This window comes from Panthera onca, chromosome D3, assembly GCF_046562875.1.
Source record: "Panthera onca isolate mPanOnc1 chromosome D3, mPanOnc1 haplotype 2, whole genome shotgun sequence".
NCBI lineage: Eukaryota > Metazoa > Chordata > Mammalia > Carnivora > Felidae > Panthera > Panthera onca.
This window is the reverse complement of record NC_138350.1, coordinates 9378943-9393593: the sequence shown is the minus strand read 5'-3', so window position 1 is coordinate 9393593 and position 14651 is coordinate 9378943. Positions and strand designations below refer to the sequence as shown.

The 14651-nt window shown below is 53.8% G+C and overlaps 1 long non-coding RNA gene across 1 annotated transcript; it reads right to left on the bottom strand.

Annotated features, from left to right (window-relative positions):
- Positions 1 to 4607: 4607 nt before the first annotated feature.
- LOC132665381 (uncharacterized) lies at positions 4608 to 5464 on the bottom strand. Its single transcript, XR_009604107.2, has 2 exons — positions 5140 to 5464; positions 4608 to 4970 (listed from the first exon to the last, which is right to left on the bottom strand). It is a non-coding gene; the product is annotated as an uncharacterized LOC132665381 (long non-coding RNA).
- Positions 5465 to 14651: the final 9187 nt, after the last annotated feature.

Sequence of the window (14651 nt, the reverse complement as noted above, 5' to 3'; positions counted from 1 at the left end):
CTTCTTCGCCTTGTTGGCACTCTTGAGAGCACCATCCAGGACGTTCTTGTACGCCATTATGGTGGCACGGGAGGGTGGCAGCTGGAGCTGAACTCAGTTTTTGTTCTTCCCGTCATCTGTTCGTCCATTCACCCATCACTCTATCTATCTATCATCTATCTACTTATCTATCCCTCCATGCATCCTATTCATCCATCATTTGTACATTCGTCCCTGCAAGTCTTCCTTCCTTCCTCCCATCTTTCTTTCCTCCCCTCCTCCCTTCCTTCCTTCTTCTCTTCCTTCCTTCCTCCCTCCCTCTTTCTTTTTTTTCTTTCTTTCTTTCTTTCTTTCTTTCTTTCTTTCTTTCTTTCCTTCCTCCTTCCCTTCCTTCCTCCTTTCTTTCTTTCTTTCTTTCTTTCTTTCTTTCTTTTTCTTTCCTCCAATCTTTCCTCCCTCCCTCCCTCCCTCCCTTCCTTCCTCCCATCTTTCTTTCCTCCCTCCCTTCCTTCCTCCTTCCCTTCCTTCCTCCTTCCCTTCCTTTCTTTCTTTCCTTCCTCCCTTCCTTTCCTTCGTTCCGTCCTTCCTTCCTTCCTCCCTCCCATCTTTTCTTCCTTCCTCCCATCTTTCTTTCCTACCTTCCTCTCTTCCTTCCTCCCTCCCTCCCTCCTTTCTTTCTTTCTTTCTTTCCTCCAATCTTTCCTCCCTCCCTCCCTTCCTTCCTTCCTTCCTCCCATCTTTCTTTCCTCCCTTCCTTCCTTCCTCCCTTCCTTCTTTCCTCCCATCTTTTCTTCCTTACTCCCTTCCTCCCTCCCTCCCTCCCTCCCTCCCTTCTTTCCTCCCTTCTTTCTTTCCTTCCTTCCTTCTTTCCTTCCTTCCTTCCTTCCTTCCTCCTATCCCCTGTAACTCTATCCATCTATCCACTCATCTATCTGTCCATCCATCTGTCCAAAAATATTCGCCCCTGTATGGGGCAGACACTGGGCTATGTGCTAAGACACAGGAATAACCAAAACAGAATTGGTTCCTGCTCTCTTGCATCTCGGAGTCTAGGGCAAGACTGAGACATGAAGCAGAGAATCATACAAAGTGTGATCACAAAATTTTGCAAGAGCCACGAAGGACAAGTTCAGGATATCATGAGGGTCTCTCACAGGGGTTCTACCAGGTCTCAGGAGCCAGGGAGGGCTTCTCAAAGGAGGTGACATTTTCAGCTACTCCCTGAAGGATTCAGAGTCTTAATGTGGTTAAGTGGGGTGGGAGGGGGAGCAGAGGGGACACGGTTGTGCAAAGGCCCAGAGGTGAGAAAGAGCTTAGTGTGGGTGGGTTGTGATGTTATTTTAGACCAACAAGGGTGAGCGGGAGGCAAGAGGAAGTGGCAGGGCCATGATGTAGGGCCTTGTAAGCCCCAGCATGGGGAATTATGGGAGGGGAAGCCCCACCCTCAGAAGCTCTGACTTAGGTGGCCTGGTGGCCCAGGCATCAGTAGTTTTGGCCAATGGTCTTTTCCCTGGACTCAAGGGATTGAAGCAGAGAGATGAATCAGCCTATCTCCAGGAAATTAATAATAATAATAATAATAATATTCCAATAATATCTAATATTAGTCCTCAGATCTGGTTTTGGGCCATCCATTTGTTCAATCAGAAAATATTTATTGAGCACCTCCTATGTGCCAGACACCGTTCTAGGCACTGGGGAAAGAATAGTGAAAAAAGAGACAAAAATCCCTGCTGACATGGGGTTGCAGGTGGAGAGAGCTAGGGAACAAACACGCAAGTAAAATACATAGTATATCATGAAGTGTAACTACTATGGGGAAAGAGAAACCCCTCTTAACACCGCTGGTGGGGATGTGAGTGAGTGTGAAAGCAGTCTGCTTTTATCTTTCAGAGTTGAGCGTGTGCAAATCATAATTATGACCCAGCCTCCTCCCGCAAAGTATGCACCCCGGGGAAATTCTTGCCCGTCTTCAACAGGAGACACACGGCAGAATATTTCTAAGGCCTCTGTTCACGGTGGCCCAAACGGAGAAACCTCCAAGCGCCCGTGTATGGGAGAGCAGACGAATAAATTCTCACATTGAACTATCACACGGCAGTCAAAACGAAGGGACCATCGCCCCACATCACGATATGAACGGATCTCTGAAACAGAACAGCCGGTGAAAAATGTCCCATCACATAAACGTGGTTTCCTTTTCACAAAGTTAAAAGCAACTCAAGTTCTCCACGCGTATTTGCAATACTACATTATGAAAAGGAAACGCGGGAAGAATAAATATGGGATTCAGGGTGAGGATTTGGGTGGCGGGATAGGACGCTGGGATGGGGGACGTGTGGTCAGATGTGGGTCACCATCGAGATTCTAGTTTTTGTTTTGGGTGGTGAGTTCATGGGTGTTTGTTGCATTGTTAAAAAGGATCATTAAAAGCTGAGGACAGTGGGTTATGAGGTCTTCTTGGATGTCGTGAAACACTCCAGTCTCCCTCGGGTGGTACCACATACACAGTGAGCAGCTGAGCCAGAGAAAGCCCAGGTCTGGTTGACCTTGAGGCCGTTGGTCTGGGATACGGGGTCTCGACCCATTTCCGTTGTGGTGTCCTCTCGTCTTTGGATAACCTGGGGCAGGTGACTCCTGGCCACCTTTCCCTCTTCTCCAGCCCCTGGGCAGTCTGGAGGCAGGGCGGGCACACTCCATCCACCAGTCACTGTGTCCCCAGCACAGAAGGAAGGGACCCAGAGGAAGAACGAGGTCAGAGTCAAGGGTGAGCAGTTTGTGGTGGGAGGGCGGTGCAGATCTGGGGCTGGTCCATCGGGGAAGGGAGCAGGGAAGAAAGAGCTCTAACTTTCTCCAAGACTCTGGTGTTCTTGGTTTTTTTTTTTTTTTTTTTTTTTTTTACCCCTCTAGAAACTGCCAGCTCCTTCTGTGGAGGAGAGAAGGGGAATGGCTACACAGCGCCCCCTGGTGGCCCGTTTTGGGCCGTTGCTCTCCTGCTGGAAGGACTCCCAGGGAATTCATTTTACCTGTTTTTAATGTATTATTATTGCGGTAAAAATGCACACCATAACATTTATAATCAATCATTTCTAAATTTTTTAAATGTTTATTTCTGAGGGAGAGAGAGAGAGAGAGCAAGCATGAGCGGGAGAGGGGCAGAGAGAGAGAGAGAGAGGAAGATACAGAATCCGAAGCAGGCTCCAGGCTCCCAGCTGTCAGCACAGAGCCGGGCGTGGGGCTCGAACCCACGAACCCCGAGATCATGACCTGAACCGAAGTCGGTTCGGGCCCTGGCAACCCCCACTGTACTTCCTGTCTCCACGATTGTGACTGTTCTAGGCTATTTGTCCTTTCAAGACTGGCTTTTTATCACTTGGCATGATGTCCTCAAGGTTCATCCCCATCGTAGCCTATGTCAAGCTTCCTTCCCTCTCAGGGCGGAAGAAGATTCCATCGTGTGTATACGTCGCCTTTGATGTATCGGTTGGGCCGTGGAGGGATCCTGGGGCAGCTTCTACCTCTGGGCCGTTGTGAATAAAGCTGCCCCGAGGGCAGGTGAGCCACTATCCCTGAGACCTGCTTTCAGTTCTTTCCAATATACACCCACAAGTGAACTTGTTGGATCATTTGTGCTACGACTGAACTGTGCTCACCCCCCTCCCAGGTCATGTGTTGAATCTCTCACCCCCCAGGAGAACGTATTTGAGACGTGGCATACCTAAAAAGGGGGTACTCAAGGTTAAATGGGGCCATGGGGGTGGGATCCTCATCAGACAGGACTGGTGGACGTTTATATAAAAAGAGGAAGGAACAGGGGCGCCTGGGGGGGCTCAGTCGGTTAGTCGTCAAGACCGGCTCAGGTCCTGATCTCACAGTTCACGGGTTCGAGCCCTGCGTCGGGCTCTGTGCTGACAGCTGGGAGCCTGAAGCCTGCTTTGGATTCTGTGTCTCCCTCTCTCTCTGCCCCTCCCCTGCTCGCCCTCTGTCTCTCTCTCTCTTTCTCAAAAATAAATAGGAACATTCCAAAACAGAGGAAGAAACAGGGTTCTGTTTCCTCCCCTGCCTTCAAGTGGAGGAAAGAACACGAGCGTACCCCGCGAGAAGGGGGCCATCTACAAGCCAGGGGGAGACCCCTCGCCAGAACCCAGCCACGCCGGCACCCCAGTCTCAGACTTCCAGCCTCCAGGATGGCGAGATCAACGTCTGTCGTTTAAACCACCCAGCCTGTGGTATTTTCTTCTGGCGGCCTGGGCTGACCGATACGATATGGGGGTTCTGTCTTTAATTTTTCGGGGAGCTGCAGCTACACCCATTTCACATCCCCACCAACAGAGCACAAAGGTTCCCATTTCTCGACACTCTCACCAACAATGCTTGCTATTTTCTGTCTTTCGGTTTTTTCCTTTTTAAAAAAATAACTTTGTAAAAATGCTTATTTATTTATGGAGAGAGAGAACAGGGGAGGGGCAGAGAGAGAGAGGGAGAGAGAGAGAGAATCCCAAGCAGGCTCCCTGCGGTCAGCACCGAGCCCGATGTGGGGCTGGAACCCACAAACCGCGAGATCATGACCTGAGCCAAAATCAAGAATCGGACACTTAACCGACTGAGCCACCCAGGCGTCCCAGGGGTTTTGTTTTTTTTTTTGATAGTAGCCATCCTGGTGGGTATTCCAGGGAATTGTTTCTCCCGACCCTTCAGTGAGGGCCTACTGTGTGCCCAGCACCGGGCTAAGTGCCTATGTCATTCTTGTCACGATCCAATCCTCACCGGACCCTGCTGGTGAAAGTGTTAGCGCTTGTCCACATTTACGGATGAGGACACCGCGGTTGGAAGGGACAAGTGACTGAGTGCTATCAGCCAGCAAATGCTAGGCACGTTGACGGTTCGAACTTGGGTCCGTGTGACTCTACAGCGCAGGGTCACGAGGACAGCTGGAGGTCACAGAGCATCACCCCTGTGTGGGCACCGCCCTCTGCTCCTCACAGACGTTCCTACGAGAGAGGTGCTATCATTAGCCTCGTCTTCCAGCTAAGGAAACTGAGGCGCAGAAAACTCAAGGGCTGCCTCAGGGCCACATGGCCACTAACTGGTCCAGCCGGGGTTTGAATCTAGTGGCCCCTCTTGCGGTGACATGAGCGCCCAGAGCTTCGCGAGTCTCACCTATGAAAATCCAGATTTTCCCGAAGGAAACACGAGGGAGGCTCCGATGTTGAGTACGAGAGGGACTGTAATTGACCCGAGGTGGCTTCTGGGCTTCCAGGAGCTGGCACTCTGGTCCTGGGTTCCCAAGGAAAGCCCAGGCATTACATGAGATAAACCAGATTTGAACCTGTCTGTCTACCCCACCCCACCCCCCCCCCCTTTTCGGGGGGGTTTAACTTTTTATTTTAAATTCATTTGGGGCATACAGAGAAATTGTGAACGATGTAATAAATTCTTGTATACCCTTCACCCAGATTCTTCAAATGTTAACATTTTTACCATATTTGCCTTCCCCCCCTCTCTCCCCCCACACCTTCAGCTGATTGGATCAGGCCCACCCTCATTATGGAGGGCAATCTGCTTAGTCAGTCTACTTATGTCAATGCTAATCACATCTAAAAACGCCTTCACAGCCACGTCTAGACTGGGGGATCCAAACATCTGGGCATCGTAGCTCCAGAAATCACAACCTCAGACAACAGTGTCCAGAGCAGGAGGGGAGAAAGAGGATTAAAAAACTCTTTTCCCGGCCCGTCTCTCTCTTAATAAGAGGAAGACAGTCTTCCCAGAGTCCCTCAGCAGACTTCCCTTGCTGTTTAATTGGCCAAGCCTGGGTCACATGCCCACCTCCAGACCAGTCACTGGCAAGAGGGCACTGGCTTAGACCAATCAAGACGCATCCCCTGGGACTGGGTGGATGGTTTGGGGAGCAAGGAAGAAGGGGGAAGTGACTGCCGGGTGGGCAACCAACAGTGTTGGCGGGTACTTAATGCTGTGAACTTCATCACGTACTTGGGGGGCGAACAACGGATGATGGCTGAACTTGGTAGAGGCAAGGGTCCCACAGAGGAAGACAAGCATGGAGAGGGCTGGCTTGGGTCTCCTCAGCGGGATTAGTTTTCCTGGCTTGCCCAGTGCCCTTGGTGGTTACCAGGATATCTGGAGGTCTCCACCTGGTCGGGGAGGCGGGGCGGCCCAGCTGCAGACAAGGAAGTGGCCGCCACCGGCTGTCGTCCTCTCTGGCGTGACAATCTGATTCTGACCCACGGCCGCCCCGCCTGGGCTCTGGCCAACCCGCTGGCACCTGGCCGGCCACCTGCTATTCATCTAGAAGCTGAGTCTGCAGGGGGAGACCATGGAAGACAGATCGGGAGACTTTCCCAGCACGGAAGTGGGGGTGGAAGGGGAGAGGAGAAGGGGGTTTTGACCCCAAAGCTACCAGCCAGAGAGAGAGAGGTCGAGGATACACCGAAATGGGGTGAAAAATCCGATTCTCATTTACAGGACACTCTCCTTTAGGTGTCCCCCCCGCCGCCCCTTCTCAAGAGCCCTGACCGCATCACAGGGTCCCTTCCACTGTGTAAGGTTGCAAATTCATAGATCGTGGGGATCAGGATGCGGACAACTTGGCCCCACTATTCAGCCTATCACCGTCACCCGGTGAGGAGTGGCGGAGACCTCTGAGCCCCCACGCTGCCCCCTTTTCCTTCCCAGCAGGGCCACCGCAGTTTCTGTCACTGACGGATCCCAAGTGGCCTTGCTCACGCCAGCGGCAGCGTGTCCGTGGATCCCGCACTTGCCATCTTTAGGGGAGGGATGGGCCCGCGGGTCTCACAGTCTGGGGTCTGCGTTGAAGTCCTGGCTTCCACCCTTCCTCGCTGTGTGACCCGGGGCAAGTTACTGCACCTCTCTGTGCCTCTGTCTTCTCACCCGTAAAGTGAAAACACCTGTCCCATCGGTGGGGCGCGTGAGGACCAGGTGGCTGAATGAATGCAGGGTTCTCGGGACAATGTCTGGTTCACAGTAACTGCCGTAGGCGTTGGCCAGCTTTATGCACGCGGGCACTTACTCATTCAGTCACGAAAGCATGACCTCCTGTCACTCCCCGTCTGCCTCTGGGGTGGGCAAGTGTCAGGGTATTCAACCCCAGCTGCCACAACAGACAAACCTGGAATCACGGGGGCTGAACACACTCACGGCTTGCCTCTCGCTCACCTGAAGGCTTCTGAGGGCGCGCACCCCTCCTCCCTCCGTGGACAGCACGCGTCCTCCGTGCTGGGCGCGGTGCGGGGAAGAGAGACACCGGACAGCTTTCCTCCATCGTGACCGGCTCTCATCTTGGAAGCGACACGTGGCGGGGGGGAGGGGGGGGTGGAGCCTGGGGAGGGACAGAGGAGGCACCTGATGCAGCCCGAGGGGACAGGAGGCTTCAGGGAGGGGGGGACTAGCAACCTCAGCCTCGGACAGAGACGCGTCTGTGATGATCCCGGGCGTGGCCAGGGAGAAACCTTGTAGGGCGCCCAGGTTTCTTCAACTTTCAGGCTGGGATATGGAATCGAGGTTTCGTCTGGAGAAAGAAGGATGGGGCAGAAGTGGGGCGATTCGTTGAGGTTTGGTCGACCTGGAGACCCTGGCGACCGGGTCCACTGACCCCTTGAACTTGGATCGGAAAACACATCTTTACTCTCATTTACCGCTAACTGCAGTGTGGCGTTTCTGTCCGCTACGGGCGACATAGCACAGACGTAAGTATAGCGGGTTAAGACTGTGGCATCAGGGGAGATCGCAGATGGTTTATAGCACATTTCGCCTGTCGGAGCCACGTCAAAAAAATATCGCGTTTACTCATCACTACGTTCAAATCATGAGAGTCATGAGGCTAGAATCTTCACTTTAGCCAACAACGCCCGATGGTGGGGTGAATCGGCGGGGGGCCCTGGGAGCTGCAGCTGAGGGAATCTGCCGGGCTCTTGGGTGGCATTGGTGACCCCTGTGGGTGGGCGTCTTTCCCCGGGACCTGGGTCATTGTAGCTGTGGAGGCGGCCACCCGGCCCAGGTCGAGTGGGGGCTGCAGCCTGGGTTCAAAGCTCAGCTGGGAAGTGAGTTTGTTACCACTCGAGGAGAATCTTTGGCTTTTGATCACCCGTGGCCGTTGGAACCTTTGCTCTGTGCGAGCGGAGATCCACAGTGGTTCGCTAGCCCCCCAAAGCGGGGTTTTCAGGAGTTCCTGTGATCAAGGGGTTAAAAGCTTAACATCTGGAGGCAGACTGGCCCCGGGGTAACATCCCACCAGCCCACCTACTGGCTGCAGGCCCTTGGGCCAGGGAAGTGACTTCCCCGGGCCTCAGTTTCCTTGTTTTATTTTATTTTTTTTTAATTTTTTAAATGTTTATTTATTTATTTTGAGAGACAGAGACAGAGCATGAGCAGGGGAGCAGAGAGAGAGACACAGAATCCGAAACAGGCTCCAGGCTCCGAGCTGTCAGCACAGAGCCCGACGCGGGGCTCGAACTCCCAAACCGTGAGATCATGACCTGAGCCGAAGCCGGACGCTCAGCCGACTGAGCTACCCAGGCGCCCCGGGCCTCAGTTTCCTTGTTTGTAAAATGGGAACGGCGGTATCCAGCCCAGAAGGCAGTGCTGAGGCCTTAGGGTGACAAGGCGCTTACCTCATTTCTTGGCCCGAGGGGAGCGGTGCTCGGTACATGGTGGCCGGTGGTTGAGAATGTCCTTTTCCCCGGGGGCCAGACAGAGCCAGCAGCAGGGTCCCTTCCCCTCCTGCCCTCTTTGCTCAGGCTTCATACTGCAGCAACAGAGCCTCCTTCTCCAGGCTCCTAAATCAAGCTGAGCGGTGAAGCGAGTCTGGCCCATCAGCAGGGACATTTCCACTCGGAGCAGCTTTGAGATAGCGGGGTTTGCCCATGGCGTTTCTGCTTGGGCACTGGGCCTGTCTCGGCTGTTTACTGCAGGACGCCTGGAGGATGTGAGCAGGGAGCGGGGAGAAGGACATGGAGCCTTCTGTTGCCTTCAGGAGCCCCGCAAAGGCAAGGGGAGGACAGCAGGGCTCCGGGAGTAGAGAGTCCCCACCTGTGGGGCCCTGGGTGTGAGCCTGAGAATGCCTCCTGGCCACGACCTGGGCGGGGGCCTCCGGCAAGAGAGCGGTTCTGAGCCTCGGTTTCCCCCTCTGTCGGACGGAGGGAAAGTAGGCAAGAGTCCAATGAAATGGCCAAGGAAGAGCTCCGTGCCAGGCACACAGAACACAGGAACGTTGGGCAGCTTCCTTAGCAGACAGGATGCACAGAGCTGAGCCCCGCGTGGCCTCGGCCGAATGCAGACTGGGGACGGGGGTGCGGTGCGGTGCGTTTGGTCCATTTGGCCTGCCTTGGCTAGGCCGCCCCCGCTGGCACCTGGGGGCCACCCACCTGCGTCTTCTTCTCTCTTCTGTACTTCTGGCCGCAACCCGAGATTCTCAGCAGCTGTTGGCCACCTGCTAGTTCCCAGCTACAGACGGGGCCGGCCGCGGGGGCCCCTCGCTCGGAACTGTACGTGGTTCAATGCTCTGATGTCCTAGTCTTGAAACTCTTCACGTGTTTTGGGCAAGGGGTCTTGCATTTTTATTTTGCGCCGGCCTCTGCAGATCATGAGGCTAAGGTGAGGCTAAGGTGACCGCTCACCACGAGCAGAGCTAAGGTGACCGTTCCTTTGAGTCCACGGCTTCTTCCGCTCTCCGTGTATTTACGATCTTTTCGGAGCAGAAGCTTCTAGATGGAAGAGCATTCGCCAGTGACTGGAGTCTTAAGGAATTAGTCTGTATTCAAATATGCCCCCAGGCCTAACACTAGGATGTAACCGTGTGTTCAGGCTTACATGTCTCTCTCTCTCTCTCTCTCTATTTTTTTTTTTTTATCATTTTTTAAAATGTTTATTCATTTTTGAGAGACGGGGGCAGGGGGGTGGCAAGTGGGAGAGGGGCAGAGAGAGAGAGAGAGACACAGAATCCGAAGCAGGCTCCAGGCTCTGAGCTGTCAGCCCAGAGCCCGACACGGGGCTCGAACTCACGGACCGCGAGATCATGACCTGAGCCGAAGTCGGACGCTCAACCGACTGAGCCACCCGGGCGCCCCCAGGCTTACCTGTCTCTAAGTGGGAGAGAATTTTATTGGGAACGTGGAGGAAAGAACACTTGATCCTGCCTCTCTTTAAGAGTTAGCGGTGAACTGGGACACAACGTGGGGCGCGTTAAATGTCACGTAAGCTCGTCTTCATTCTTGTTTTTCAAGAGAGCCTCACAATCAGGCCTGTCCTCTCCTCCCCAATCAGTATGAGAGTTTGGGTTCTTGTTTCAAGGGGCTCCGTCGAAACGGTCTTTTTCCCAGTTGTGTTTGCATCTATTTATTATGTTCTCAGTGCGGGGAAAACAGACATTTCGGCCGCTTTCAAGTGCACAGCTACTCGTCGGGGCTCACACCATCCTCTGCAACCATCGCCTTGATTTCCAAAACGTTCTCGTCGTCCCGGACGTACGCTCTGGCCCCCTCAAGTTATAACCCTCATCTGTGGCTTCCCCCCAGCTCCTGCCAACCCCGTATCTACTCCCTGTCTCCGAACTTGCCTTTTGTAGGTATTGCGCGTAAGTGAAACCGCGCCACGGTCGGCCTTCTGGCCTATTCTGGCTTCTCCCACCTGGCGGACTGTTTTCGAGGTCCGCCTGCCGACGTCGCACGGCCCCGCGCTTCCTTCCTCTTCTGGCTGACGACGATTCCTCTGCTTGGCGAGCCCACGGTGCGCTCATCCGTTTGTCTGTTGGTGGACACGTGGCTCGTTTCCACCTTTGGGCTGCCGGGAACCACGCTGCTGGGGATATTTCTGTGCGTGAAGCATCTGTCTGGATGCCCGTTGCCGATCCTTTGGGGTGTATGCCGAGGGGCGGAATCGCTGGGTCATGGGGTGATTCTGTGTGTCGCTTTTTGGAGAACGTGTCAAACGGTTTCCCCAGCGGCCGGGCCACGTTACAATCCTGCCAGCCGGTGCATGGTTTCCGGTTCTCCACATCCTCCCCTACGCGTGTGTTTTGTTTTTGTTTGTTTCCTTGGGTTTTTTTTTTGTTTTGTTTGTTTTTGTTTGTCTTAAAATTGTTTTTTGGGGGGGCGCCTCGGTGGCTCCGTCGGTTGAACGTCCAACTTTGGCTCGGGTCATGATCTCACAGTACGTAGGTTCAAGCCCCACGTCTGACTCTGCGCTGACAGCTCAGAGCCTGGAGCCCGCTTCGGATGCTGCGTCTCTGTCTCCCTCTGCCCCTCCCCCACCCGTGCTTTGTCTCTCTCTCTCTCAAAAATAAACGAAAACTTTTAATAAAAATAAATTGAAAAAGTGCAATTGGGTTTTTGTATTTTGTTGTTGAGTTGTTGAAGTTCTTTATATATTGTGGGTATGCAACCCTCACTGATAGGATTTGCGAATGTTTGCTTCCGTTCTGTGGGCAGCCCTTCCACTCTCTGATAGCGTCCTTTGATGCACGAAAATTTTTAAACGTACTGAAGTCCGACGTATCTATTTTTTCTTCGGTTGCCTCTGTTTGGGTGTCACATTTAAAGAAAACCATTGCAAAATACGAGATCGTGCATGCTTTCATCTGACAGCTTTATAGTTTTAGCTCCTAAAATCTGGGTCTTGGACCAGTTCTGTTAATTTTCGTCGATGGTATAAGATAAGGGCCCAGCTTCCTCGTGGTGCATACATCTGGTTTGCTCAGCACCCTGTGCTGAAGGGACAGAATGACCTTGGCACCCTTCTTGAAACCACTGGACCAGGGACCTGAGGGCTTATTTCTGGGCTCTCAATTCTATTCTATTGGTCTGAATGTCTATTCTTAGGCAAATACCACACTGTTCTGATTACCGTAGCTTTGTGTCAAGTTTTGAAATCGGGAAATACGAATCCTCCAACTTTGTTCTTATTTTTAAAGATTCTTTGGGCTATTCTGGGTCCCTTGAAATGCCGTGTGAAGCTTAGGATGAGTTTTTCCCATTTCCGTAAAACGTACCATGAGGATTTTGATAGCGAGTGCTTTGAATCTGTATACTGCCTCGGGTAGTATTGTCATCTGAACAATGTATATATATTTTAAAAGGTGGCCTGTCTTTTTTTTTTTTTTTTAAGTTTATTTATTTATTTTTGAGAGAGACGGCAAGAGAGCACAAACAGGGGAGGAGCAGAGAGAGGTGGGGACAAAGGATCCAAAGCAGGCTCTGTGCCGACAGCAGAGAGCCCGATGGGGGGCTCGAACCCACAGACTGTGAGATCATGACCTGAGCCAAAGTAGGATGCTTAACCGACTGAGCCACCCAGGCTCCCCTGTCTATTTTTTGAGAGAGAGAGAGTGTGAGCAAGGGAGGGACAGAGGGAGAGAGAGAGAGAGAGAGGGTGCATGAATGGGGGAGGGGCAGAGAGAGAGGGAGAGAATCCCATGCAGGCTCCACGCTATCAACACAGAGCCCCCCTTCACCGGGCTCAAACTGGTAAACTGTGAGATCCTGACCTGAGCCAAAATCAAGAGTCGGACGCTTAACTGATGGCACCACCCAGGCGCCCCTGTCATCTGAACAGCATTCAGCCTCCCAATCCATGAATACAGTTCCAGCAGTGTTTTAGGATCTCCTGCATTAACCTTTTAATAGGGAATTCTTAAAAGTGGGAAAGCCGACCAGCCTCAAAGACTTGCATCCCTGTTGGTCACACTCGAGGTCAATGGGAAAGGCGAGTTTCTCGCTCGAATGTACTGCACAGAATGATTGCAGAAATACCTCAGCGGATTCATTCAGTAGCGTCCGTCCAGTGTCCCCAGGCCTGTTTCGGAGCCATTGGTCGCCTTTCCCTTCTCTGCTCCTAGTGAGTAGTTAACGAACGGGATGTGGAAATAACAGATTGTTTAAAGAGGCCTTATTGCCTGGATCGCGGTTCAAAACGAACCTCCCTCCCCAGGCACTTTCACTGACTTTACGTAAAGCACACCTAACCGGTTTCTGGGACTTTCCTGCTTCCCGCCCGCGCGAGGTTAATTCTCCCGATCACCACACGATGGCAGCAAAGAGCAAAGGGTGCGGGAGCCGCGAAAGAAAAGGCGCGAGAGGAAGGAGAAGGAGGGGTGAGGGTGTGAGCGGGACCCCGGACGCCGCTCAGGGCGGATGGCGCCCCCCGCCCCCGCCCCGAGTCCCACACCCTGCAGGCCTGCGATATTGACCGGGAGTGTGAAACCGCCCCGTGCAAGTGGGTTGACACGCTCCAAGTGAGATCACACAGACAACTGTAAGAAAACCAGTATTTTCCTTTCGCAGGGGGAGCGGAGGGAGCACGAAGAAATGAGGCGCACAGAGCAAGCCGCTCTCCCTCCCCGCCCTGGTGCGGGAGCTCCCCCACATCTGGTGTGGAGGGCGGAGGAGGAAACCAGAGGGGTGCCTCTCCCACGTGACCTGCCTTCCGGGGCTGCAGGCTGGGCAGGTACAGCCCCCAGGGCGCCCGGTCCCCGGCTGCTTACCTGTCCGCCACCTGAGATGGCTTCGACCAAAACAAATTCCCGCAGATTCAGTGGCTTAAAGCCATGCGAGTTCATTATCTCACCGTCTGTAGGTCAGAAGGCCAGCAGGCCTGGCTGGTCTCTGCACTGGGTCTCCTAAGGCCGTGTCCCTACCTGCCGGAGAACCCGCTTCCAGACGCCCTCAGGTTGCCTGCTTGCAGGACTGAGGTCCCCGTTTCCTTGCCGGCTGTCAGCGGGGCTCACTGGCGGCATCTAGAGGCCATCCGCCTTCGCTGACTCAGGATTCTGCAGCTCCAAACCGGCCACAGTCACTCCTGTCCTGCTGCTGCTGCTTTAGCCGAATCGCTCCAACTTGGGTGGGAAAGGTGCTCTGCCTTTTATCTTTTGATTTGGAGAGAGAGAGATTGGGCAGGGGAAGGGCAGGGAGAGAGAGACTCCCAAGCAGGCTCCGTGCTCTCAGTGCAAGCCTGACCCGAGGCTGGAACCCGCGAACCGTGAGATCATGACCTGAACGGAAATCAAGAGTCAGACACTACGGGCGCCTCAAGGCTCTGCTTGTAGGGGCTCCCGTGATGAGACTGGGCCCACCGGAGCACCCAGAAACCTCTCCTCCTCTCAAGACCCTTTACTCAGGCACATCTGCGGGGGCCCTTTTGGCAGGCCAGGTTATGTATTCACAGGCTCCAGGAAGGAGGGTGCGGACATCTTGGGGGGGCTCGTGTTCTGCCTGCCACACGCATGCTGGCTTTCCCAGGCCTCCCGTGGTTTGGGTGGGGTCTGCTCTTCCCTCTGTCAGAGCTCACAGTGGCCCCCGCTGGCTCTCCCATTATTCTGGCCATCGCCGTGGCCAGGCCTTGGGGAAGGGTCCCCTTGCCTGACCCTGCCCCCCCCCAGCCCGCATACGCTCTCACAACAACTGAGCCCTTCCCCCTCCTCCTGGCCATGACTCCCTGCTCTGGCAGCTGGGACCTTGTCCCTCAGAACACGAGAGGTTCTCCCCTGGAAGCCCCATCCCGGTCCCACAGCGAAGGGAAAGGGAAGAGAGAGGCCTCGGATCCAGCACATCTCTGAGGAACTCCCTCCGAGGCACGCGTGCCGGGTTGGGTTACTGGAGTCCTCCTATTCTGCTCCCAGGGCTTCTCTCCCGGTCTACACC